Genomic DNA, 25,602 nt, shown 5'->3' with positions numbered 1-25,602 from the left:
TTAAAGGGATATTTCACCCAAATATGACAATTCTGTCAACATTTACTTACCCTGGTTTCATTTCAGTCCCATTTGGCTATTTTTTATATTTTATGCAAAACACAAAATGTGAGTCTTTTAAGAATACTGTTCTTTGAAATATAATGAGAGTGAATTGCAACTCTATTGGCAAGTTCTGCATTTAGGGGAAACAGAAACACACATTCTTGAATATGGTATTTACTTAGTCAAAATACAAATTAACAAGACAGCCTCTTCTTAAAACAACCTAAAGTAACAACTTTCCACCAAAATTTCTAATCTGAAGTCTGTATAAACACTAGTCATTAGGGCTGAACAATATATCGTTTAAGCATCGATATTGCGACGTGTGCAATAGTCACATCACAGGATTAAATTATTTATTAAAGATTAAAAGATAAAGATATTATTAAATTAAATATTAAAGCAATGATGACCATGGTATTTTACTTTGGATTGTTCAATTTCTATTCTTGAATACTATTCGACTACCCATAAAACCATAAAGCACTGTTCATTTATTTGGTTTTGCTTGTCATTTATTATAATGTGTGCAGATGCACTGCATGAAAAGAATTATTGATCACCCCCTATTGATCTAAATGAATGAAATCTTTCCAAATAGACCTATTTTAATCATCTGGTGACATTACATTAATATCACATTTATTGCAAAAAAGTATCACAATGTCAGATTTGTCCTGCATGTCATGCAGCGTTACTAGTCATAATCATAACCTAAATTCTCTATTACTGCTCTAATGCTTACTTACAGCCCCTGAACATGAAGAATGAAAAAATGCAGTGAAAATTAATTTCATTCTTTTCCTTTAGGCTTTGTCCCTTATTTATCAAAGGTCGCCACAGTGGAATGAATCGCCAACTTATACAGCATATGTTTAATGCAGCGGATGCCCTTCCAGCTGCAACCCAGTACTGGGAAACACCCATACACACTCACATTCACACACTTATACACTATGGCCAATTTAGTCCATTCAGTTCACCTACACGGCATGTCTTTGGACTGTGGGGTAAACCGGAGTACCTTGAGGAACGGGGAGATCATGCAAACTCCACACAGAAATGCTTTCTGGTCCCGCCAGGGCTCAAACCTGTGACCTTCTTGCTGTGAGGTGACAGTGCTAACCACTGAGCCACCACCAAAATTAATTTCACTTGTTTGTATACTTTTTTTTCACATTTACTAAAAAAAACCTAACAAAACACCCTACCACAAAAAAAAAAACAAATTTAGATAAAAGGATTTGTAAATAACCCAAACCCATTAAATCACCCAAACACCACCAGCAGACCGATATTGAAAATCACGTCTGTTCTTTACTTGATGCCTATTCATAACATTCTCAAGGTCCAATTTTGACTACAAAGCTTATAGCACTCCTCTAGACTACTTGTTCTGTACCTTTGCTCTAATATCTCTCTGTATTCATGAGCACACACAGGGTAAACCACATGCTAAATAGCAGGGGTGGATGCGTATTACAGAAATTTCATGCGCTTCAGCGGGGGGCAGCCTTTCGCATTGAAAACGATGTGCTTCTCCATTTCAAGCACATTGTGTAGTTCTTTCACAATGGCTTCTGCTAAGCGTACTTCTCATCCCCTTTGCGTCTATCAGGCCATCTCTAATATGTCTCACCCTCTTGCTTTGGAGAGAGGTAGTCTGCGCTAGATCAACTGTAAAAATGCATTTCTTTTCATGCTGAAATGGCAGGAACTGTGTGGACTACCAAACAGTAGAGAATTCAGTCGCAGTGCTCGAGTGTTTCTTATTTTACAATAGCAATCACACCTAGCTGTAAAGTAATCTGGTTCTTGTTTTATCACAAGGTACATTGTGGTGTTCAGCTGGGCACTTGAAGCAAAACCGCCACATGATGAGATGAGTGTATGCATATTCTCATCCTCTCTTATCCATTTTCAAGTTCTGTGGAGAAGTGGAGTGTAAGAGTGTGAATACGGTTTAGCTACAACAGCTGGACAAAACCCACAAAAATCATTACATTGCATATAGCTATTTAATAAGGAAATAAGAAGATATTTGGTTCAAGTAGCTCAGATTGTATGCTCTGTATAAAAAAAAAAACAAATGATGCTGCTAAAAATGTGGCTACATCCTATTCCTCACATACTACACAGAATTAGATACCAGCTTTAACGAGAGTTGCCTAGCAACCGCTGAAGCATCTCTTTTACACAAAGTTAGCTTCCCTGGGCTTTTCAAAAATGAGTCGTGCCCAGTATATTTTTCCCCTTCTCTGTTACCTTTTCATGTGCCATCTGTCACCATTCAGAAATAATCATCTCTCGCCATCCAAAAGGCATCTTTCACTCTGTAAACATGAGCGCAGTGCATTTATAATCAGCATTTGTGCATGTTAACTGTAATCACACATTGCACTCAACTCTAGGAATCCATCCAGTTAGCTTTTCATTCGTTTTGTCAAATCACATGATCATATTTTAAGATCTAGTTTGGGTATTTTATGTAATTTTTTCTTTAAAAAGGTGATACATGCCCGTAAAAATGCACTTAATTTACTCACACTCAAGATATACTCAATATATTTTTTTTTATTCAGTAAAATGTAAATATGATAATAGGTTTAAACCGTGGTTCTTGACACTTTGAAAGTAAAAAAAATGTGCTAAACAAAAGTAATAACTGTGGTTCCTGATGATACATTGCAGTATTTTATAAATGAACCCTCGAAATTCAGGTTGAGTTAGTGTATCGGCACTTGTTCATACTTATATATGCAATAGAGCAAAAATAAAAGTGTGATAAATAGTGTTTTATGGATGTCCGGGCAGTCACATAGTATTCAGGTACAGGGTTTTAAAAAATCAAATGTAAAATAACACTGCAAAAGCCTGTACTGTATAAATAATTCAGTGAAATTAAAGTTACAAATGGTAAACTTTCTTGTGCTTGAATACTTTGAAACTCCATGAGGCTTTAAGGGCTATGAAACCCCTGCTTTTGGTTCAAGTCAAAAAATAAAATGCTCCGAGATGGGTGTGGAGTGCTGAGAGCAGAGGGTGGAGTGGGCATGGATGGCAGAGCATGGGAAAAGAGTCGAGCGAACAACCAGTCAGTGGGCTCATAACATTAGATAAAAACCGCCAGGAGACCCATGATTTTATAATTTAAAAAGTTAAAATACAAAGAAATAAATAGTAAGTAATTTAATGCACTGCTACATTTGTTATTCGTAATTTCATACACATTTGTTATATCATCATAAAGATAATCATGTTTATATAAACACTATAAATGAGGAAGACTTCTCTCCTCCTAAATCCCTGCATCTGAATGCAGACACAGTGGATAGCAGTGCAGCAGGTCTCTTGCCCTGTCTATTCCAACTATTAACCCTGCCGGTAATCTGGAGATTTTAAACATAGGCAAACACAGCAGCACGGATATAGGTGATGTGTCTGAATGGTAACATTAGTGAACTCAACTAATAAAACCAAAGTCTGCCATTCTCCAATTCTCCTACAGGTCTCCTGACAAAAAAATGCTTGCTGCAAACCAACAGCTTTACTGTATTGACTCTGACAGAATCACGGGGAAAACATGCAACAAACCCCGTGGATCATGGAAACAAACACATACGATCCATGCCCTGCGCTGATTCCACCCTAAAATTATTTAAAACTATTACCCGGAAGATGAAATAAGCTGACAAAAGCTTTAAATTATCCAGTTTTCCCCACAATTAAAGCTGAGAGTGCTAACATTGACTTAACTGATGCTCAACACACACACAAATCTGTTAAAATTTCAAAAAAGTACTCCAAGGTGTCTTAAACCTTTAAAAACATGTGCAATTGATAAATTGTCTCTCCATTATGGTTAAACTCTGCAATGACTACACAATTCTCATATATTCTGAACTTTACAGTGGCTCCTAATCAACAATGATCAGAATTCGACATTGCACGCCCTGCGATATGACTATTGCGGTTGTGCACATTGCGGTATCGATGCTGAAACAATATATTGTGCAGCTCTAATAGTAAGGCAAGGCAAGTTTATTAATTAAATTAAAGAGCCCACTTAACATACAACTTCTAAACTAATTAGAAAAGCTGGTAAATAGTTGTATTTATTCATCTTTTAAACCTGCTCTCTGAAGCCCTAAACATGTCAAATATTTTATGAAGGACATTTGTAAAACATCATCTTCTTTAGTTTACCCTACATTCTCAAATGCTTGGGAAATATCATAAGTACCTTAAAATATCCTTCTCATGATCATTTTATACATTAACAATACAGGATAGAATGAACAACTAAAGCTTTAATACCTGAGCTTATTTGGTCAAATATAACGGCAGCTATAATTATACAATATCCAATTTTATCTCTTCGTTCCGCCGCTCTTATGGTAATGTCCATCTAAATGATGATTTCCACAGAGAGACACAAGGACAGAATGAGCCCAATTGGTCCCAGCTGAGTACAGTGCGTGAGGGGCTCTACTCATTGCCGTGCACCTGAAGAAGCCAAATAATGCATTTTGATTGCGTGATTATAGTGCCGGCTGATTCTAAGTGCTGTCATTCTATCTTAATGGCTTTGCCGAGAGGACTGCGTTCAAATTCATATCTATAAAGGGCATTGAGCTCATCACAGGGACGGCAGCTGTAGTGTTAATGGTACTCCAAGAGAGAGGCTACGATGGAGATATCAGGGAGCCATTGATTAGCACCAGAAGAACTGGAGCCAGTGTTGGCAACCACTTTGTTGATGTGGCTCAGGCAAATCTCTTACAAGAGCTTGAAGTAGATTAGCGAGTTTGGGATTAGAAGTACCGGTTTAAACAGATTAGCAGAAGTAAAATGGACGCAGAAGAGTTCAACTACGCAGTTTGGTGCATTTGAGCAAACAGGTGGAAATAGGTTACGAGGCGATAAATAATGTGCAACTCCAGAAGGAAAAGCTCAATTGCGTTCTGCGCATTTAATTAAAGGATGGGTAATATGTGGGCTTTTCCACTCAGCATTATACTGCATTTCTGAACATTCAACAGTTTTATGAGTTACTCCCCAAAGGCTTTTATAATACCCATCTACCCATCCTAGCTAGGTAGCTAACATATTTGTGCACAGATGTTTTCCCTCCTTAATTATAGTGATCTATATTTATTTTCAGCCATTGGATGACAGCAGTCTGGGCTATAAAGTAATGCATGGTTTGTAATTGCAAGTGGGCACAGTGATTTTTCTGTGCTGTGGACTGTACGCTATCTTCTATGATTGCTACCTGCAGGAAGAACAGCTGTGCTTCTGCTGCTTCACTGCTAGTTTGTCACCCAGGCTTCAAATGAGCTGATCAATCAGATCAAACCCTACACGCCCTATTCCCCAGGTCTAAAAAGCGGTAAGATCCATAGAGACACTGTGGATGTTGGTGGAGGGTCTGCTATAAAAAAATACTGAAGCCAAGATACTTTCTGTTGTTCATGACACAGCATATTTTTATTATTAATTAACTAATAGTTGTATTATTGTTATTATTGTATATACACATACAATCCCGTTTACTGAGAGATTAAACAAAATTAGGCTTAAAACAAATGCTTTTAAGTAAGTTTAAGTAATTTTATTTATAATTCAATGTTCTTTTTTAATAAACTCCTTTTATTTTGATACTTTTCTCTTCATTTGAAATTGAAATGTATGAAGATTCAACCCTTTTGGGAATCTGTGTTAAGACATTTAGGTGGATGCCTGGGATTTAATATTCCTCTCTCACCCAGAGTTCCCACATATTACAAATGATGAGTTCTCCCTTATAACTGTTGGTATAACTACAGCAGGACGTATAATACTGAGGTTTTGGAAAGACATTCAATGCCCTACACTTAAATTATGAATGGAATTCATGATTGAGAATGTGTCATGTGAAAAAATTTCAGCCAAAATGCATGGCGATCATAAGTATTCGTTAAATATAGTTTATTTTGAAAAAACGAATGAAAAGGTATAGATATAAACCTTTATAAAACAAACATAAAGCCTGGTTGGTGCAGTGGTGGAGAAATTTAATTGAAGGGACTTTTGGGGTAAAAATGATTTTAATAATCTTATGTATGGGGTATGCCCAGCTTATGTAATTTATCAGGTACACTGTAAAAAAAATCTGTAATTTTATTTGATTTTATCTGTAATTCTATTTAAATTTTATTTCACACCAGCTGCCTGAAATAAACCATAAAATTACGGATTTGTTTTACAGTGTAGTACATTTTCCCGTTAAAGAAAGAATGTATAAAGATTCATATTTAAAGGTCCCTTAAAATGCTTTGAAATGTGCATTTTTATTCAATGTTTGAGTAATCTCACCTGAAAAATGAAGAGAGGGTGGGACGTAAAGTAACCCCTCCAATTTTAAAAAAGTAGTAAATAGTGTTTTGTTTTATCACAGCTCTGCCAGTGGGTGCGATTTGCAAATGAGAAGCATCTTGAAGGGGGCGGGGCATGTCAGACACTAGAGAGCGTTTGATTTGTCAAGCTTTGATGAGAAACTGAAGTATGAGGTGATGTAAAAAAACAAACAAACAGTGATCCATTTAGACGAAAGTGACACACTGCAAGCTTTGGATGTTTATATCGGTTTTATATCTCCTAAACTCACTGTTTTGGAGCACACCAACATATAGATGTCCTTAAAACTAACTGACTGAAACTAACAGACTAATTTAATGGGACCTTTAAATTCTATTTTATCACTTCACTAACATATATAACATATATAGATGAACCTAGTAGACATTAGAGACGTTTTTTGTTAAAAGAAATCAATTTTGAGCTGTTTGTTTTCTTAAAGGTAAAGGGTGTCATTTCTGTCATTATTTATGAAGCTTTGTATTGTGTAGAAATTACACCCTTAACCTTTAATTAATGTTGTCATTTCTGTGATTCCTACTGAGGACAATTCACCAATTATTCTAAGAAAAAGGTTTTCATTATCTTTAATTTACCTGGAGCAGCTTTGTCCACATCTGATAAGAACTGTCTTTTTTCTCTGAACAAAAGCTTCACTGCTTGGCCAGGGAAAATAGTGATGAGTGTTCTTTTTTAATCATATCATGATAATACAGAAGTGTGATGGTGACGGCCATTTTGTTTTGGATTAGGCAATAAATACATATTCAATTCACCCAGCATGAATTATATTTTAACGTCATATTTTTATATTTATTTGTATTTATTTATCATTAAACCTTGAATTGTGCTGAGTATGGACATTGTTTTCCACCGATGAAATAAATGTACAGATTCGCGTTGACGTGAGGGTGATTCAATTGTGGCAAAAATGTCATTGAATGAGCTATCTCTTTACGACTTGCTAATGTAGTTTAAAAATAAGTTTGGAGATTTTAGGTCATACACATAGCACTGTGTTGATCTGCCAAAATTCAAGTTGCTTTAGAACCGCATAGAAAGTTCCCGCTGGTAAATGGCAGACGCTCTTTTTTTCAGTGTGATTTGCATGTATTCACTGGTTCTGGAATCTGCAGGTAGGCGTCTGAGCCAGGCGGTTTTTGCTGTGAAATGTCACACAATTGATATGTATGACAAAGCGAGCGTTCCAGACGGCGTGCCTTGCCATCAGAGCAGACCGCTGGCTTGCTCTTCTCCTTCATCTGTAGCTGCGTGATTATCGCTGCATTTTGATAACGTGCGAGAGTGATACTGAGTGACAGCTCTGGCTCCTCATCCACGACTGGATCAAAAGTGACAGCAAGCTTCTGTGGGACGGTCCCTTCCTCCTTCATGTATCTGAGGACACAGAGCCCGAGGGGAAAAAAAGAGGAAGGATGACACGGAAAAAAGGGTCTGCATTTAATTATGCCACCAGCTTCAGTAGACTGTAAACTGGAATTGATGTGCTGAATTTAATCTTCGCCAACAAGTCCGTGCCTTGCTGTGGTATTTAATAAACGTGACTTTTCATGTTAGCGCCTTTCAAGTTTTTCTTAGCCTGGTTAATGAAAAAAAGGACAATTTAAAGTGATAAATTAATTGCAGTGTTTATAAACTGACCAACAATTTGAAAGGGAACACAATCATGTTCATTTTTGCTGTCTGATTGTTCCTTAATAATTATTTGTAGACAGTTTTTTTAAAATTAATAATAATCATTTGAGTTATATGTCATATATAGCACATTTAAACTATGTTTTTAAAATTTCATATTATTTCACAATGTATTTTATAATATTTTGTATGATTGTCACTATTGTTCATTATTTTATGACACCATAGTTAATGATTAACAATGCTTTAGTTGGAATATTTAATCAATTCCATGCGTGTTCAATAAAAAAGGTCAGGAGAGGGTTTTCTTCAATGTCAAAAATATTAGTAGTTTATTTGATACAAATGAATAATTCGATGAACAGAATTCTGGTATCCTCAATGCAATGGAAGAATTACATTCAGGAGGCGCAAGACAATTTACATTTCCTGACTCCAGCTTTTATACACAGCTGATATTAACAGGTGGAGTGTAGCGGCATTAGTCACTTGTCAATCATTCTCCAGTCCTCCTTTGGCCACACCCATACATGCTTCCTATTTTTCTACGAAGTCTCTGCAGAACATTAAAAGCATAAGAAGTTTGGTTAATATATTGTCTTAAGGATCAAAAATACAATTGTTTAATTAAAAAAGAGAAAAAACATAAAAAATATATTCCCGATTGTTTATTGTAGTCAGTTTCTGTTTTATTTTCTCTTTGCTGTATATGTTTAAGCATAGACATTTACTTCAGTATGGCTTCATTTTCACTTGAACTTTCTTTGGTTGAAAAATATTGGAAGCTGTCGTATCATTTGCAGTTCCAATCTGCCCTGGTGAACAGGCTGTTCATTTGCATGTTTATTCAGATGTTCCCTCAGATGCAAAGTACAGTTTGTTACCTCACAGCTCCGATTGCACATCTTTCCATGTGAAATATCTCTCACTCGATTCATAATGTCAGATTTTTCCTGTTGTTCATTTCAGTCAGTTGATCAGAACTCCATTTCCATTTATTCTTCGTCAGGGACACAGATATCCCCTTACCAACACATTCCGCCTTTAAACTAGGTTTTGAATAGTCCCAAGCTCAAGTCATCATAATTGGATGTTAAGTTCCAGGCTGGCGCTGTGTACAAACTGCAACCGTGAGCTGAAATTCAAAAGATGAGGCCTGAGATTTCCATATTAATAAAAGTCACACTGGCTGTTTTCTAGGTTATCATCCGAGGGCCGGATATTATGCCAGTGTTCCTGCTGCCAAGCGCTCCAGCAATCCATTGTCCAGCCCATTACTCCTATTTACCACTTTTATTGAATAGATTGTGATCACATCTTATTTAGAAATGCATTTAGGGTTTGCTCATTTACCTTCTGTTTGTGTTTGTGTTGCATAACATGCACAGCAAAGTAGCTTTTAATGGAAATGAGGCTGGCTATCTATCTCCGCAACAGGTTGCCTGAGAGATGGGAGATTACGGCCTCCATTTTGTTTTTGGTAGACTTTTCTATAATATTCGAGATGTGGGCTCTAAGTACCTGCATAATTACCTCATTCAACTAATATATTTCAATGGATGATTCATTTGCCGTTCCAGTTTAGAGCAGAGCTTTCTTTGTAAGATACATGTTAATATAGGCAATTTAATCCAAGAAGCTGCAAGCTTTGAGCATCTCAATGCCCTCTCAACTGCAGGGCCCCTTGTTGTGCTTTCTTTAACCAAATGAAGTCAGACCAGTCAGGTCTCCCACTGCGGCTCTGTCTCCTCCCAGCCTGTGCCACTTTGAAGTCTGGAGTAATTAGCCGCTGCCTGTGAAGTAGCTTCGCTAACTGTGATGTGCAGACTCCATTTTCACTGATAATGATCTAGGAAATGTTCCAGCACATTTGTTATCAAATGCATTGAAACTCATGACCTGAGTCTGTGCAAAGAAGCATCCCAACAGGCGCCAGAAGGTCACTGCATTGAATCCCACTTGGCATTTGTACACTGGCATTTATACAGAAGTTGCATGGGTTATTAACCTTTTTTTATTAATTAATATTTGTATTTAGCAATATAGACCAAATTGCCAGATGAGATTTTAAGTTTGACTTTCTATTCAAAGAAAAAAAATGTACTCTTTAATATTACTGATTTGTTTCAATGTCACTTTAAGGCAAGTCATTGCCTTTGAAAAGTTTCTCAAGCATGCAACTGCAGCTCTGATCTCTTCGAATGTGGAAACATCAAACTCTACAAAACTGTTTGCCAAACTTATGATTAAATTTCATATTTAAAAATCACCAATGACATTTAACAAGACACCACCCTCCTTTATGGTTACTTCTGGAGGACGCGATCAGACATCCCGTCAATCAAACAATGTAACTTTTGTAAGAATCAGTAACTTGTATGTTACATAATATCATCTATGAATAATGCTGTGTCCATTCCCATTGGTCTTCTGAGGTGATTTACAACTTACTGTTGATATTAGATCTTATCCCAAAATGACAGTGACATCTTTGTTTACAAGTTTGCGGGCGTTCAAGTGGTTGCCGTCACGTCATTTGAATGCCAGAGGAAAAACCAAATGAGTTACACATCTTGGCTATTCTATAGTCGTTGTTTCATCCTAAATTCGGGTTAAATATGGACATCCTGCTGGATTATTTATTGATTTATTTATTTAGATATATTTTTATACAATTTTAACTTTTAATGTCCTTAAAACTTAGCTTATTTTAGAGTGTGCTAAGCAGAATTTACAGAATTACACAGCAGAACTGTTTTTAACATTAGTAATAAACAACTGTTTCTAAATCAGCACTAAATAAGCATATTACAATGGTTTCTAAATGTCATGTGACACTGAAGACTCCTGAAAATTCAGCTTTGTCATCACAGAAATAGATTAGATTTAATAATAATTTATTACATGTTTAATATTTCACATATATTAATATAACATTATATCATTCTAATAGTTTGTAGTATAATTATTTACATATTCTAAACAAAAGTACTTTGCTTCTTGGTACTCCAAAAACGCTTGGTTTTTAAGTTTGAACAGCTGGCATTGATGTTAAAGGATTAGTTCACCCAAAAATGAAAAAAAATAAATAAATAAATAAAATAAAAACAAGTGTTATTAATTACTCACTGTCGTGCTGTCCAACCCTCTAAAACCTTTGTTCATCTTCAGAACGCAAATAAAGATTTTTTTTTTTTGATGCACCAATTTCTAGTGCACTGTGTGATCCGGCTTTTACATCAGATACAAAAAGCAATGGGTTATGAAACCAATTCAATTCATTGCATCATGCCTGCTTGTTCTGCAAGAGCATTGGAGTGCACATGCAATGTTCGAAATTGCTCATAATACCACTCTGTGGTTATTCTATTCAAGAACCCATATACGAATCTACACATGAACTGCGCATGGTCTCCGGAAGAGCAAAGTTTGCTCAAATAACAAGCTGACATTGCAATGCTGGTAAAATAGCACCTCTCAACTTGTTCACTGTGGTAGTCAAAATTATGTTATTTTATTGGCTTGTGTTTTTTCTTAAACACAGTATAAAGTAGGCATGGTCAGGATTTTTACAGCCATAGTGTCATAGTGATCGGCCGATACAGAGTACCGATTCTGTGGCTTCAAGCTTTGTATAATGGTGTCATTGCATAAAGCACCTTTTCTCTCTAAGTATGATATTTAAGTGAAGATTTCTTCAAACTAAGAGAATAAATTAAGGATGATGCATATAATCCCTTAAATATATCTCTTATATCCATTTAGTGTGGACATGTCATGGTCAGAAACAGCTTTACAGAAAATAATAGATGAAACATAAAAAAAAATTGGTAGAAATAATGACTAACAAGGACTAGCACATGACTAGCATTTTGGAAAGATTGCAAATGATGGAAGATGCACACCTGTAAATTCATTGCTTCTTTTCTAAAAGGAAATACAACTGTTTATTGCATTAAGGAGATTACAACATGTTGTATTATTAAATATACAATTTATAAAAAAAACAACAACAATAAAAGTTTTTTTTTAATTATTTACCTAATATTTCCAGCCAGGTTATAGTGATCTTGCAATATTGCAATACATGCAAGGCTCTTGAAATATGTTGCTTGAGAGAGAAGGATTTGCACTTGAAATATCTTTACTCCGCTATTCATTTAACCTAACAAATGTAATGCTTAGAACATCCCTGCATGTGCTTCTCGCGATCTGTTCTTTTGCTTGGTCACTCTCGTCTCCATGATTTCTGGGGTATTTTATCCCGGAGCCGCTAAGAATATGGGGAGAGCTGCCAGGAGAGGTCATATGGTTGGATGAGACACTAGATAGGGCCGATTGCTCCTCTCGCGTTACAGCAGCTCAAAAAACTGTTTAAATTGTTTTAATAGATATAACCAAAACATACTTGGTGTATCGCTTTATTGTATACACATGTTCAGAGAAAATACATGTTTTAAACTAATTTAATTGCCAAAACAATGGTTTCAACAAAGAGACCAACAACTCTTGTGATGGGAGCGGAGCAGTTGCTTCCTTTACCTCATCATATGTTGTGTGCGCATGTGTAACTTTCTCTGTGTATCTTTCTCTATTGTTTTCTGAAATAATAATTCATAATTACAAAGCATTTTTGGTTTCAACGGTTCGGAGACTTTCAAAGGAAAGACCTTTCAGGACAGATTTTTCAGTTCATCCTGCTAGATTCTTTTCTGCTCATGCAAAATTATAGACCATGTTCTCCTGCTCCTGCCCGCAGTATTCAAGTTTCGTCCCACTCCCATCCACAAAAGCATGCAGGTTAACATATAAGCAGTTTTATTTTCACTGCTTCTTCCCACTGCTTTGCTAATTGTTTCACTTGCTTCTCTTTTGAATATGAATAAAAAATGAAACAGAAAGTAAACAAATGGAAGTAAACTCTAAAACACACAAAAGTAAACTATGAGCTTACCATCTTTTTCAGGTTACCATACTGTGGGTGTGGCCTAAAAAATTAAAAACGCATTTAATCAAGAGATGTCTTTGTTAATATTAGGTTGTCTGATATGCCTTCGCCAGCCAGGGCTTAGGGCAGAGGAAATGTGGTTGAAGTTTGGCAGAAATCGCTTACAATTCCATGACATCTAAATTGCTTGGCACTAAACACTCACCTCTACATTTCTTCTTTGCTCGCTGCCAGTAAGTCATTCTTGAAGGTCGTAGTCCGATTGATTTCTGAGAGGTGGGTGGCAACATGCCAGAAAAAACAGTACATTTCCATTTCCACTCTTTTTTGGGGCTGTGTTATGTACTTTCAGAAATGCTGGACATGTCCAGAGGCCCATATGGTAAATTACTTCATCTTGAAGGGTCAATTGAAGACCGCCTTTTAAATCTCTAATTATGCAATTTCCCTGAAATGTTCATTGAGAGGATACATGATGATCAAAATCTCAGCTCTAGCACTGTTGAAACAATGAACTTGCTGATATCCACAGAGCATTAGGTTAAATATGGCTTTTGAAGTCTAATAAAGGAAGGGCATGTTTACTCTCTCAAGAAAACCTGGATCATTAATCAGGGTCCCTAATTGAGATTTTTTTCTTTTTTTTTTGGACGATCTTGAAAAGAGGCTTTGATTATTAGAGCACACAAGGCAGGACATCTCAGTTGAACTGAGCTCATCTCAATGCTTAATGAGAGCCATGAATAGGCATAAACCATTGGTGTTATAGTCCCAGTGAATAAGCTCATGCAGTGACAACCAGTTCTAAGGAAACATGAAGCATGTTTAAAAAAAACCCAGCTGATTTGAGAATTACCTTCCTTATTAAACAGAAACTCATTGTGATTTTCAGAGAAGTACGGTAATAGGTATGGTCGTTTATAAAGAGCTTCTGAAAAGCCAAGGATCCTTTACTGACATTTAATTAGGATCATGAAAGGTGGCGCAGCCTTTTAAGAGGGGCATGTGAAGGTTATGTACTTTATATAGCAATGCAAGAGACTGCAGTAACATACAGCACTGACAGAACAAGATCACTTCAGTGCTGATTAGAGACAAGCTGCATCTCTAGAAAAACAAAAGTAAATAACAAGGACAATGCTAGTTACTGATATGCATATTAGGGAATGTTGGAAACTTAAGAGCATGTTTGAGCCATGGCTCCCGAAAAAAAACACACAAAAAACTGATTATATGATTTTATATACTATATATATATATATATATATATATATATATATATATATATATATATATATATATATATATATATATATATATATATATATGCATATTAAATGCAAGTGAAAATTGTACTTTAATGTTTCAAATAAATTGTATGAAAATAAGATGGAAAAAATGGGTTAAGTTATACTCTATTGCCATTAATGTAACATACTGTACATATGTAAAACTGAAACGGCAAATGAATACATATAGTGGATATACAAAACAATATATATTTTTTGTAATTTTAGTGATTTAAACAGCATCATGTACAAGTGATTAGCATCGTTCTGACATTAATATATAGATTTTAGAATATAAATATTTAAAATTGCATCAACATGCAGTTCACCTCCAGTGAAATTTAATTGTTTACTGAATATTTCCCAAGAGACATTTAACAGATTTTAAACAGAGAAATTATTTTAATAACTGACTAAGTTTATAATATCTAATTCATTTATTCATTCATTCATTCATTCATTTTTTTCGGCTTAGTACCTATATTATTCAGGGGTTGCCACAGCGCAATGAACCGCCAACTTATCCAGCATATGTTTTAGGCAGCGGATGCCCTTCCAGCCTTAACGCATCACTGGAAAACACCCATACACACTTGCAAACACACATACACTACAGACAATTTAACCTACTCAGTTTACTTGTACCACATGTCTTTGGACTGTGGGCGAAACCGGAACAGCCAGGGGAAACCCACGTGAACACGGGGAGAACATGCAAACTCTACACAGAAATGACAACTGACCCAGTCGAGGTCGCTTGGACTAGCGATGATCTTCTTGCTGTGAGGCGATCGTGCTAGCCATTCTGACGCCAATATCTAATTCATTTAGTCTTTAATGATGACAGTATATAATATTTCACTAGTTATTTTGCAAGATACAAGTATTCAGCTTAAAGTGCGGCTTAAATAGGTTAATTAGGTTAACTAGGCAAGTCATTTGACATCAGTGGTCTGAACACAATCTAAATATGCTTAAGGGGTTCAAAATATTGATCAGACCAAATTAAATATTAATTAAACTTAAAGAAATAGACAGTTTCTGTGTGGAGTTTGCATGTTCTCCCAATGTCGGCATGGGTTTCCTCCGGGTGCTATGGTTTCCCCCACGAGTCCAAGAGACATTCGCCATAGGTGAATTGGGTATGCTAAATTGTCCGTAGTGTATGTGTGTGAATGTGTGTATAGATGTTTCCTAGTGATGGGTTGTAGCTGAAAGGGCATCCGCTGTGTAAAACATATGCTGGATAAGTTGGTGGTTCATTCCGCTGTGGCAACCCCAGATTAATAAAGGTACTAAGCCAAAAAGAACATGAATAAATGATTAAAACGCCCTGAAAAAAAGCTGGGTTCCACACAATTCATTCATGTTGTCCCAACACAAATCGATTAAGTTAACTTAACACTTTTAACAAATATATGTAGATTGAACATAAAAATTTTGAACACAAATATTCAGTTGTCCCAATGAAATCTCCAGAATTGTGTTGTTTCAGCTCATTTTAAATAAGTAGTTTGAACAAGCAAAACAATATTTTGTTGAGTGTAAGATACTGTGAAAGTTTTCTTTGGTTTGTTTAACATTTGAAAAAGAATAAAAAGTTTTGCAGGAGGGCCAATAGTTTAACTGCATATGGTAGGAAAAACTGTAAGGGTCTTTATTTTGTAACAAGATGCTACAATGTTTGTCAGCTACATCAATGTTTGTGCACAGATGAAAATCTGTTTCTTCAACAATATGATGTGTCAAGTGCTCTCTTATTATGATTTATGAAGAGTAAACAACTCCTGCCATCTTTATAAAGTATGTGTTGTTGTCTCTGAGCCTCAAATGAGTCTAAAGCCTGCAAATCCACCTCTCTCTCAGACAGCACCTGATTGTGTTGGCCCATCTAACCGCCCGAGCAGCTCCCCTGATACTTATTTCAAAATCATGTTGAAGCCAGACTCATTTTAGCCATTTTCCAGGGAGACTGGAGCGTGTGAGCTCAAATTGCAGCTTGTTACATTTAGGCAATGTTGACTCTTCTAATTGCCGTCTGTCTGGCTCTCCTCTCTGTTGGCCTGTACTAGAAAGTTCTCTCCAGCCGACTCTGCCCCTCCGAGTCTTGTGCATTATCCCAGATGCAATTGCACCCGTGTTTAACATTTAACTGGCATTGGAGGCCATCACAATCGGTGGTTCTGCTGCATCGCCGCAATGATGTACATCATCGCACCTCTGGCCAGATTCTGTTGTAGTTTTTGGCCTCTGCAGTCAGCTGGGAGGAACTGGCCACTGGGACCACAATTATATTGCTATATCTGGTGTTCACACTCTCTCTGTTTCTCTCCACAGCTCTTTGCGTGACAAGCGAGCGCTTTGGGGAATTTAATTAGGCTTTGTGCAAAAGCTGTGCAGTTGCTCGCCGTGCCCTAAAGAATTGCTTCTTGATGAATACTTGGCTTTGAATGTTTAAAAACTGCATTATTTGCATTGCATCTGTTATATGTGGTTTTAGGAAAGTGCTGCTGTTCCATTTTGAAGCCAGTTCTTTTCCTCCTTTGGGATTGTATTTATTGAAGCAGAGTAAATTCTTGCTGAATCATTGACAGAGCATTAGTGATCTTGGTGAACTCCACACTGCTGTCATGAAGCCTGACGCTTCCCTGATTTAGAAAACTTGCCTTGCTACTTTTATGAAAAACTTTAGATTTTTTTTTTAATGCTTTTAAAAAGAAGTAGAGGTACTTAATCTGTATTAACTAAACAATATTAAAATAAACTTTCATTATTTTCAAGGTTGAGATAAATTACGGTTGAGTTGATGTATTTTCACAACTCTAAAATAAATAGAAAATCTATTAGAAAGAAAAAAGTATTTTCCTTTAGTAGTGCATTAGACATTACATTAATTGCAGTTTTTTGTTATTTGTTTGTTCTTATAAAAATATAAAAAATGTGTTCTACAATTTTGATCAAATGAGAAGATCATTTGAATAATTAGTTTTTAATATTTCAAAACTGATTTAGCCTCATACAGTGTTAATTACAACGCCTAACTAAAATAAATTCTGCTTAAAAAATGGACTTGGACCTCAGGGATACGTGGTGTGTGTGTGTGTGTTTATATATATAAAAATGTTCAATGAATCTGAGAAAGCAAAAACAGCAAGAAAACGCAGTCCCCTCTACAGTTTTCTCAGTTCTTAAAAATGTATCTTGCTGTTTTTGCTTTCTCAGATTCATTGAACATTTTTGACAATCTCAAATATGTTACTGGGGCATGTTGTCGTAACTGTAGATATCTGCGACTCTTAATAGCCTTCTCATGCGCGTCTGTGAGTGAAGCAGGTTAGATTGTAGCTGTGTATGATATATCAGCTTAAAATCGATTGACCTACACCCCCCCTTCCCTAAACCCAACTGATAATGTTTTCAAAAGCAAAAAGAAGACAAAAAAGTGCAGCTGCATGCTGCTTCTTTTAAAATGCCATAGGGCTTTTTGGGGTCTATTTTAGCTCTCATTTTTCATTCTTTACCGATCAAAACCCTGGTCCTTTCGGCTCCACATCTGAAGTTCATGGTGAGCTACTAGTCATGTTTGAAAAGCCGTCCGTACTGTGCAGCCCTGTAGTGTTCGTTTTACACTAACAATGCTGCCTGCGATCACATGTTTGTTGGTTCTTAAAAATGTGTCCCTGGGCACATTTTCCCAATGAGCCTGTTCTGGTATATATGGTAAATACTTATGCATGCATAGAAATAATTGACACTGAAAGATTTTTTTTGTCTTGTTAAAAATTTTCATGCAGCAGCTCACGAAGCATCACCATATATAAAAATTTGCAGTGCACAAATCACAGTTACCTCACTACGCAACTGTGCGCACATACTGGTTTCAGAAAGACACTGTTAACAAGTGGAGGGAAACTGTAAAAATCATGGAATAAGAGTTTTAATAAAATTTATTTTAATAGAATAATATCATCAAATAAAGCTAAACATTGACTTTTAACTGTACAACTCACATAATTCTATAACTGCTAGAATACCCACAGCAATCATTCTAACTCAATTAATTCTAGGCTGTATATTGAATGCCATTTAAGTGTCTGTCATTATGTTTTATTATCTTTTCTGTAATATTTAATTGTGAAAGAGCTGCTGCCCCTGAAGATGCGTACCTTGCTTTGTGCTGGAAATGGCAGAGAGATTTTTTTATAGCAGTTTCTTTGAAATAGTAAACGCCCACAATAATGGATTGAAACAGAATAATTGGTTGATAAAAACATTAAAAAATTTGGAAACGATTGCATCTAACTGTATTTAAATAAACAAATTTTTTGTGCTATACAATACCTTGGAGTCATTGCAAAATAAAAACTTTTGTAAATATGAATCTTTATGAAACGTCTATGTCATAGGATATAATAACAATTTGAATTTTGCTAAAATAACAATCTTGTGATAAATTATAACATAAATTTAAGAATGGGCAGGGTTCTACAGTTATGAGTTTACACTGCAAAATAAAAAAATTAGTACCTTAGTTCCTTTGTTAAATGAAAACACTGGAAAAATTATGCATAAACAATATGATTACTATGCATTTAAAGCATCTTATTGCAGCGTACATCATAGCTTATCCTTGCTAAAGTATTTTATAAGAGACACCATCCATACACTTCTTTCAAGTAAACTAAAGAAAATGTTAAATTATTCTTCTTTTTTTTCTTTATAGGGTGTTTTTTAATGAAATCTTCTGTTCAGCCTTTTATGTTCTTAATGTTATTTCTTCCCTTTTTTAAAAGGGGCCAATTACACGGCCTGAATATCTGCCCTGTGCTGTCAATGCTGCAGGAAGCAGAGGTAAATGGCCTATCAAAACCTGCAATTAGCTCTGTGGCCTTTTACCGAAGACCACTCTTATTGGAGGAAAAGACATGATAAAAAAAATCCCAAAGCCAATAACTGCATTAACCTTCATCACCAACCTTTGTAGCAGTCGAAATGATGCCCTTTTAAGTTCACTTGTGTCATTTCATATCATGTAACTTCACTGAAATTTCTGCCAGTGACAGTGAAAGGAACTTTTTGTGACTAACAGTTTTGCAAACTTCTGCTCCTATATAGTGAGTCACCTTGTGTTCCTATCTGAGAAAGAATTTGATGTACTTTTCTTTCAGCTGTGGAGAAATATCATCTAACACACTGGCCCTGTATCTAATGCAGTGCTTTTCCTGTCCAGAAATAAAAAACCTAAAATACACAACGCTTCTAATTATTCACGAATCTTATTATTCTCTCATAAATTCGGCACAGTTGGCCAGTCCCAGACCAGCTTGTCTGTGTAGCGATGAGCAGACATGGCTGCTGGGTTATTGTGTGGCTTTAGGGCAAAGATGAGAAGAGTTTATGGATTATGCATGGAGCACAGTCTGTGTTTAAACAAAAGCAATCAGCAGCAGGAATCACGCAGAGCTTTGTTCATTTTCTAAAACCTTTTTAATTGCACGGTTGTCCTTTTTTTACCCTTTGTCTGATCAATTTGAGGTATTTTTAGTGGTCTTTTTGTCTGATTGCAGAAGTTTGTATATTTGAACATGACTTCTATAAGTTTAACAGTAATGTGACAGTTTTTCCTCTTATTTTACTGTTGTGTATTTTTTTCCTTCCCTTTTTAATATACTTATATTTGTAGTCAACGTGTGAGGTACAAAAAGCAATTAATATTTAATATTATTTTCTTAAAGGGGATGACAATGTTATGCATAATACAATCAAAGCAGAAAATTGGGGATGTCCAGATCTGATCATGTGATCGGAAATAGGGCCAGATCACTCAATTTCGAATCGAACGTTACCTCCCCATCAGGACTCGAATATATGTGTATGTATATGTATGTATTATTATTTTTTTAATAATTTTTAAACACATCTATAGTTATGGGGTGGCTCAGAGTTAGACCTCTTCCTTGACTTCACACAGAAACAGCAACGCGTGCGGCATGACATTACTTTGTTGCAGAGAAGCTATTGGTTAAATGCTGGCAAAGTAGAACACGAAAGCAGCTTGAAGCGGAAAGCACGAGTATGTCTGCATTCTGGGTGTATTATAAAGTTAATGATGACAACATTGTCATAGCAAACTGTGAGATATGTAAACTTGGGATTGCAAGAGATGGAAAGTAACAGGCTACATTTAACACAACAAACCTGATAAGGCACCTCAAATACACCCGACACAATACAGCTAGTTTCCTTAAGAAAAACATACATTTTCTTTTGTGAAACTTACTACTGTGATGGCAGCAAGAGTTAGAGATGAAGTTCCTAAAAGCACATTACTGGCTTTGCAAACACTGTGGTACTTTTATTTTATTTATTTTTTGTTTACATTCCTGCCGGGTATTTTAAGTTGGGGTGCTAATTGTTTTTATGTTAGATTCTTTTTATATTTACTCTTGCACTAAAGTCAAAAAGTGAAGAATTTATGTTATTTATTACTTGATTGTTCAAGCTACCTCACAGGAGAGCTGTTGAATGTTAAGATAAGGTGAATTAAATAAAAAAAAATAAGGAACATCCTGGATCTGTTTCTTAGCTCTTTATTCTTTTTTCTTTAAATGTATTTTAGAAGTGTCGGATCGGGTTTCGGTATCAAAATCAAATGACTTGGACTCGGGGGCAAAAAGACCTGATCGGGACATCCCTACATAACATATCTTAGGCTGCATTTACACTGCAGATCTTGATGGTTGATTCTGGATTTGTGACTGTATCCAATTTATTTCATGACTTGCTTACATCATCTTTAAAAAGTGACCTGTGTCCGATTGTCTGTATTTACCCTGCAAAAGGCGCAATGAGCAGGAAAAAACAACGAGCAGTCACTGACTGACAACTGATAATAAAAGAGCGCTCTTTTCTCCATTCCTGTATTTAATCTGTTCACAAGAATTCGTTGTTTTATTTTCTTTTTGACAAGTTGTTTTACTGTAATTTATGACAGAAAAGTTCTCATTTGTCCATATTCTTCTGTTTGAGGCCTTTTTAAATTAGTTGGGATTTTATTGTCATGTTCATATCGTGATTTATGCATGCAATAGTTTTAAATTAGTTTACATTGTTTACATGGTGGATGTTGTGCTCGCATGCTCTTGTCAACATGCTTTAATACTTGTGCTATATGACAAAATAAAAGCTTTTTTAGTGCTCGTGTTTGAGATTTAAGGTTTGGGACTCTGCTAAAGTACGTTCTGAAATGAAAGTGTCAGAGTTGACGTCATTCGCTACAGTTTTTAATGACGCGCAACTCACATTGACAGGTGAAAATTTTATCCACCTGTAGAGACGAGGGCAGGGGTCCGATTCATATCGGATACATTTCCACATATGAACAAGGCCTGAATCTGATTTGAGTAAATCAGAATCCATGGGTTTTTTTCCTGCTTACACATACGTGGGCCATATCCGATCTGTGCCACATGGGAGAAAAAAATCTGAATTGAGTCATTTTTTAGATTAGATTAGATTAGATTCAACTTTATTGTCATTACACATGTACAAGTACAAGGCAACGAAATGCAGTTTAGGTCTAACCAGCAGTGCAATAGCAGCAAGTGCAGGATACAGGTATAAGTTATAAAGTGCAGTTATAGAAAAACTATGGTAATATTTACAGATGGATGTACTATGAACATTATATACAGGTTGTATTAGCTATGAACAGATTTACAATAAATGAATATATGTACAGGATGCTATTAATAATCAGGAGTGGCAGATAGATAAACATATTTACAAATGTCCATGTGCAGTGGGTATGTACAGTTCAAGTAAATGAATCAGTGCAATGAATATGTGCAAACTTTAAATGTGCAAATGTTAAATAGTGCAGTGATTGTGAGGAGTATAAGTTAGAGGAGTGTGGGGGGTGTATTGGGGGGGAGCAAACGAGTCAGTGAGGGGCAGAGTTCAAAGGGAAGACAGCTCTGGGGAAAAAGCTGTTCCTTAGTCTGCTGGTTTTTGTCCGGGGGAGCCTGAAGCGCCTGCCGGAAGGCAGGAGAGAAAACAGTCTGTGAGCAGGGTGAGAGGTGTCCTTAAGAATACTGCGTGCTCTGCGCAGACAGTGTTTCTTCTGGATGTCCTCAATGGCTGGCAGTGTAGTCCCTGTGATGCGTTGGGCAGTTTTCACCACCCGCTGCAGTGCCTTACGCTCAGCAACAGAGCAGCTTCCATAATGTAGTTCCATTTGTAGTTTGATTCATGAATTAATCATTTGTAATATATCAGAAACATCCATCAATACCGTACCCACACATAAGCAGCATTCATCACTATATATTAGCTACAAAACATACATTTCTAAGAACTTGGCATACGAGTTTCAAAAACTTGGCAATTATTTTTTTCATATGATCTTTATTAATACATTTGATATGAAGACCATCTGCCTTTAAGCATTTGTTGCATCCAAAACTATTCAATGTCTCTCCCAGGATTAAAAAAAATAGATAAAAAATTGTAAACTATTGTGTAAAGATGGACTTGAGAGAGTGATCTTACACTGTGCATTTAAATGATGTGGTGGGCTGACAGTAATGCAGAATAAAAATGTGGTCATTTGAAACTGCTTTTTAACAGGTGGCCTCCCATCTGTCCAATGTGCTTTTTAGCACTTTTTCTAATGAGCTCTAGGTCACCTTGGCGCACCGATCCTCCATAAATTAAAAAACTTTCTCTCCAACAATGAGTGGAATATGTGACTGTCCAGTCTCAGCTCCACAATATGGTGGTCATTTGGTTTTCTTTTTTCTTCTGCACTACTGGGTTGGGTAAAACCAACAGGGGTTACAATGCTAAATGTCGAGCTGTGGTTATTAGCCTTTGCTTACAGTAACCGCCTTCGCCACGCTGGATGAGCTTTAAAAGCGTTGGCTTTTGGCCTTTGTGAGGCAAATTTGATGTTGAGTCATGAGAGCGGATCACGCCGTGTATCAGCGAGGGCTGGTGAATATGAAATGTCAAAGAAAGAATGGATCCCAGAAAGTCCTTGACACAGAAAGTGTGGTATTGTCACCACTCTCCATCGCAAATTAGACACTTCACCACAGTGAGGTTGTTTCTTTCAATGCGAAATCAGGGCTTAAGCCCAAATAATAACTCTGTATCTGTTAATAAAACTCATTTATTTCAGCATGATTCAGACAAACATACGTGATTATGCTTGCAAATCACAAGCTTTAGCCTTGTTGCTGAAAAGAGGCATTTCATATATTTTTTTTCTTACTCTCTCTCCTCAAAGGCCTATTTCTAGGTGTAGATAAGTTTTCTGCTTTGATTAAGTTCAGTATTAGCCTCTGGTAATGTATTTAATTTGTACTGTGGAGACGTTCAGTTTTACAGGATTACATTGATTAAAAGGTATTAAATGTCTTTTTTATGTGAAGTACACTACACGGTATGTTCAATATTATTGAGCAAGGCTGATATTTATTCATGTATTGATTTACACAACATATCAAACATTTAAAAAACATTACAATTGTTAATCGATTCACAATATTCAATGAATGAATTAAAATTTTATAAATACAGTGCATCCGGAAATTTTATTTTTCACTTTTTTCACATTTTTTTATGTTACAGCCTTATTCCAAAATGGATTAAACTCATTTATATTCTCAAAATTCCACACACAATACCCCATAATGACAATGTGAAAAAATGTATTAAAAATAAAAAACCTGAAAAATCACATGTACTTAAGTATTCACAGCCTTTGCTCAATACTTTGTTGGGCGCTATCAGTATACAGTTGAAGTCTGTAATACTAATAATTCAGTATACAGAATTATTAAGGCCCCCTGAATTATTATCCCCCCTGTTTTCCCCAGTTTCTGTTTAAGGGATAGAAGATTTTTTCAACACATTTCTAAACATAATAGTTTTAATAACTCATTTCAAATAACTGATTTAGTTTATCTTTGCCATGATGACAGTAAATAATATTTGACTAGATATTTTTCAAGACACTTCTATACAGCTTAAAGTGACATTTAAAGGCTTAACTAGGTTAACTAAGCAGGTTAGGGTAATTAGGCAAGTATAAAGATGGTTTGTTCTGTAGACTATCGAAAAAAATACAGCTTGAAGGGGCTAATAATATTGACCTTAAAATGATTTTTAAAGAATCAATAACGGCTTTTATTCTAGCCAAACTAAAACAAATAAGACTTTCAGAAGAATTCTGACATCAACTGTATATGAACAGAAAAAATAAACTCAAAATTATAACTAAATGTTCATTTTTGGGTAATTACAATTTAAGGCTGGGCCTACACTACAGTAGCTTTAGCCTGTTTCTTCCCTAATTTAAAGTGTAACTTAGAATCCATTGCTTTTTTTGCAAGTTCCTTGTGGCAGCTGAATGGTACATTTTAATGGCTAACTGTGTGGCTTTAACCCACAAATGGAAAGCAGTTTACACTATTTGTGCAAGAGATACTGAGGTGAAAATAGTGTCTGAGACATCATTGATAGATTTGGCAAGCATGCTGGTCTGCTTTATTAATTGAATACTCCAGTAGGTGGTCAGTGGCGTATAATAAATCATACTAAATGGGGGTAAATTGTCTAGAATTAGTGTCTGTGTGTTTATCACTTGAGTCTGGAAATGCTTTCTGGAGGTTAAATAATGAAGAGTGGCATCAACTGCAACTGGGGGCAAATAAAATGTAATCGTATTAGGGAAAGAGAGAGAAAAGAAAATATGGAGAGAGTGAATGTTGAGTGTGTGTATGAGAGAGAATGGAAAGCAAAGATTTAATAAGCTGCAAACACTGCAGTCATGTAAATTATGCAATTATTGCAGAAATTGTGTAAGAAATGCCCCATTTTTGCACATGCAGATCAAACGGTTTTGTGCATATTAAAGAAACTGTTTAACAGTGAACACACACACGCACACATATTAAAGAAATTATTTAATATATAGTGACTATATAAGTGTGCACTTATAATTGAAATAGTTTTAGAAATAAAAACTTTATGATAAAATCTGATTGCTGTGTGTATTAGATGTTAAATGTGTGGTTTAGTTTCTCAAATGTATCATATAACTATGATTATTATTGATTTAAATAAATACAAACTTCTGATTAAAATCAGCGAGTCTGTGCTATGTGTCAAAGGTTGGTTTTTACCAAAGCCTTTCTTTTACATTTGCTTGAATCATTTCAATTTTTGAACACAAGACTGCACTTTATAATTAACAGAATA

The 25,602-nt window shown here is 35.7% G+C and overlaps 1 protein-coding gene across 3 annotated transcripts in view; it reads left to right on the top strand.

The window, feature by feature from the left end:
• The window catches only part of syt1a (synaptotagmin Ia), a 286,593-nt gene that overhangs the window by 54,167 nt on the left and 206,824 nt on the right, over positions 1-25,602 (top strand). The window lies entirely within an intron of this gene.

This window comes from Danio aesculapii, chromosome 4, assembly GCF_903798145.1.
Source record: "Danio aesculapii chromosome 4, fDanAes4.1, whole genome shotgun sequence".
Lineage (NCBI taxonomy): Eukaryota > Metazoa > Chordata > Actinopteri > Cypriniformes > Danionidae > Danio > Danio aesculapii.
This window is presented reverse-complemented; position numbering and strand designations above follow the sequence as displayed.